Here is a 4003-nt window from a genome sequence, read left to right as displayed (position 1 = left end):
TGATAATTTTTCAAACAGAAACCTGGCGACTTAAATATAAAAACTTGCAGAAAATTAGGAAAATGAGCGAACAAATCGGCAGTTGAAGAACTAATAAAGCAAATATTTTCTTACTAAATAATACCAAAGAGAGTTGCTTAACTAGACTCAACTTTGAGAGGGAATTTCTCGTAATCAAACACGCGCAGCCCCGCAATTCTAAGAAAAATTGCAACTTCGGACGCAAAACTTGAAAATTTGCCAAAAATTGCTCAAATTTGCATATCAATCGACACTCGCAGGATTCATAGAGCAATTTACTCCCTCTAAAATGAATGAAAAAATCACTTCCGAAATGCTCTCAGCTTTGAGTGATGAATTTTTAAACACTGCCGAACTTTGAGGGCCAAAAATTTGGAATACTAATCTCAAATGTAAAAAATTATTGCTGCCGGACTATTTAATAAAGAGAATGATTCTTTATTAAATGATTTTGTTTTGAGAGGCAAATTTTGAAATCAATCCCGCTCAATCTAAAGAAAGAAAAATTGCAATTTTAGGCGTCAAACTTGAAAAAATTCTCAAAATTGCAGAAATTTGTGAAAAAATTGACAGTCACCATACTTATAGAGCAATGAGGTCTCTGTTAAATGAAGTATAAAGCAACTTCCTGGCGAATCTCAATTTTTAGTGACGATTTTTTACCCGGAAGCCTGCCGACAACTACAACTACTAAATATAAAAAATTGCAGAAAATCAGTAAAATCTGCAAATCAATTAATAGTTGCACAACTAATAGAGCGAAAACGTCTTCATTAACCTGCTTAAACAGCAGCCTCTTAACTAATCTCAGATTTGAAACAGATTTTTTTAAATAAAAATCGCTATTTTACAGGATGAACTCAAAAATTTGCCAAAAAATGCAGAAGCAAGCGAGCAAATCCACAGTTGCAGGACTGATAGAGCAAAAGTTTCCTTATTAAATGGTACACACGAAAATACCCCAAGCTAGTCTCAGATTCAAGGCGGAAACTTTTAAGCCTACGCCGCCCAACCCGATGTACGAAGCCGTCGAACTTGAAAAATCGCCAAAATTTGCAGAAATTTCCAACCAAATCGCTAGTCACATAACTTATAGAGCAATGACTCCTCTATTAGCTAGACACAAAGCAACGTCCTGGATAGTTTCACTTCTGAGTGGTGAATTTTCAAACAGAACCCTGCTGACATTTAGGGGTGAGAATTGCAACTACAAACCTCAAATACACAAAATTGCAGAAATCCTGGAAAAAGTGCCAACAATTCGACAGTTGCAGCGCTAATAGAGCAAGGGCTTCTTTAATAAATTGCATAAAAAGAGCTCTTTAACCAGTCTCAGATTCGAGAGACGAGTTTTTGAATCCAACGCGCTCAACCTGTTGAACCATCATTTGCAACTTCGCGCGTCAAAATTTTGTTTTATTTTTAATTGAGACACACTAACAAACAATCGACATACTTATATATAAGACTAATACAGATAAGTTTCCTATAAAAAAAGCAAAATGGAGGTTTCTAGCTAGAGTCTATTTTGAGCAATGATTTTTTGAAGCGACACATTTTGAACTCAACGAAGACAGTTTTCAAATACAAATCTTATCATGAGGGGCGAAAATTTCCAATTGAGGAACCAACATTTGAATGTTTTTCTAAAGTGTTATAATCTAGACCTCTTTCCTCCAGAGTTGGCTTAAAATGTGTCTTCTATACCTCGATTTGGAAGAGAGCGCAAGAGTTATCGCATCCAAAGGAGTTTTATGGGAAATATTTCAAAATATGACTGCGCTCGGATTATTCCCGGATTAACTAATTAATAGCTAATCAAACCCTACCTGTACATATTACGATAGCGATATCGAGCAAAAAATAGAAATTACACATCTTATCGTAACTCAATTACTCCTGGAGATAAGAGCGTATGACGTACCTTAGTAATGATTTGCCGTTCATTTAGGTGTGAACAACGCTGTAGAATTTAAGAGATTAGAACAAATTGAGCGCATTAGAGGGATTTATGGACGAGAGTTTTAATGGCATAGGGGGTCAGTTAGTGTTAATTGTGTTGTGATACAAGGCTGGAAGGCTGCAGCCGCTGCTCTCGCTTAAGGCCCATCTGGTAAGAGTTTTCCAGACTACCGAGCTGTTTGCTAATTATTCATAATCAATCAATCAGACTGCACAAGTTTGAAGCCGGCAAAGTCATTTTTTGGTCACCCAATCTTAGTAATCAGTTTACTTCTTACAGAATTCCTCAACGCTTTGCTCAAGACTCAAACGTACCCATTTCGACTAATCCAATTGATCTTTTAATGGGCATTCTTGAAGCATCTTAAAGCGCTCCCAATATAGCTGAGCAAACAAATCTTAGGATATGTTTTCCTGATTAGATAAGGTCTTGAAACTTTAATCCACTATTTTGTCAGACAATAGCGTTGGACAGCCGCATAAATCAGGTTGAATTGTTCTAGTTCGCGGCAATTTCATTGTTGTCTTGGTTTTCTCAATTTCGCCAAATATATTTGTGATAGATATGTGCCAATTCATGCCGCTGTCGAATCGAAAATGAAACCGAAAGTCGCCGTTAAAATCGCAAAAACTTGGCCTTTCTGTTATGCCCCATTTGCAGGACGGAACGTGTCTGCCTGCATCAGGTAGCAACATTTTCTATCGACATATTCTATGCAAATCCCACTTTAGACCGTAACATTTCGAATTTATTGCACCTTTCATTTTGGTCGTCGACCGAATGGAAATAGTCATCCAACTAAACCCAAACAGGATGACGAATATTACTAATAATAATCATAATTGTTGCTAATTTAGAAACGTTTGACATTATTTCGTGCTGTTGATCTCTGGATTTACTGCACATACTTAAACTAGGCGTCAACAATTGTTGCCTATATTTGCGCTCAATCGGTGTGTTTTAGCGAATATTTTTATGGTAAATTTTTCTGGAAAATAATTTTTTACACACTTGTTTCCAATACTCTCAAATTTGTTTTATTTTGATAAAGTTTAACGCGTACTTATCCAGTTTCATTTCGATCTTGTCTGTATTGTTTTTATCTATAGCCACTTTATAATGTCACTGACGAATTTGATCGATTGTTTGCAGGATTTTCAATTCGAAATCTTTCTATGCTGCAATGGTTGACATTCACCTGCCTGCTAACTGTTATTATGATCTTTTAAACACGTACTTATAAAGGATTATCGGGTTCTTAAGAGGCGCATGAATAGCCAGAATTCGGGGATATTTGAAAAAGTGCTGAAATTTGCCATGAAGCTTTCGTATGCAGGTCAGCGTGTTCGACTGTTAGACAAAACTTAATTAGAATTAAGTAAATTAGATGATTGCTGCGGCGCACTACATATTTGTACTTTTTTTGCTGTTTCAAACTTGTTACTTTTTTCTAGGAGAATAAAGTGTAGACAGCAAGTTTTTCCATGATTTGGGCCGTGAAGTTTTTTTGTTTTATTTAAAAAGTGAAGAAATTAAAATGTGATATATTTTACGAAATTTGAAGCAATCTGCCAATTTCCGCCCCAAAATCCCCAAAAAATTTAATCTACCAGTTTTTTACGCTAGTTATTCACGAAAGGTTTAGACATTGACCAAGAAAACAAGACAGCATTTAATATGTTAACTGCACTGCTTTTTGTTTATCTCGTTTAAGAAAATCATCCAAATCGGGTCATCGACTGGAAAATTATTTGCAAAAAGTCACTCAGTCACATTTTTGCGAAGCATTATATTTCTAGAATCTGCCTTATTTTTGTACAAATGTGCAGATCCTCTAAAACTCAGAAATCCCAATATTTCTTTAAATTTCAACAACAACTACATTGTATATACTTTCCTGACTGTGTTTCAATTCCAAATCAAATCTATTCCTGGGTTTCAGTCATTTATTGTCTCTATTTATTAATCAAAATACGTTTCGGTGTATTTTTCCACCATCATCAGTTTTTATGTGTAGCG

At 35.5% G+C, this 4003-nt stretch overlaps 1 protein-coding gene across 1 annotated transcript in view; it reads left to right on the top strand.

Annotated features, from left to right (window-relative positions):
* Window positions 1-1934: 1934 nt before the first annotated feature.
* LOC109540219 (PDZ domain-containing protein GIPC3) overlaps window positions 1935-4003 on the top strand; it is a gene marked incomplete in the record, with an annotated part of 6434 nt that continues 4365 nt past the window's right edge. Inside the window, 1 exon segment of the mRNA XM_019908487.2 lies at window positions 1935-2134.

The sequence above is a fragment of the Dendroctonus ponderosae genome, unplaced genomic scaffold, assembly GCF_020466585.1.
Source record: "Dendroctonus ponderosae isolate FM_Combo_2020 unplaced genomic scaffold, Dpon_F_20191213v2 Dpon_F_20191213_7, whole genome shotgun sequence".
Classification (NCBI taxonomy): domain Eukaryota; kingdom Metazoa; phylum Arthropoda; class Insecta; order Coleoptera; family Curculionidae; genus Dendroctonus; species Dendroctonus ponderosae.
The sequence above is the reverse complement of the archived record's forward strand: the minus strand, read 5'-3'. Positions and strand labels throughout refer to the sequence as shown.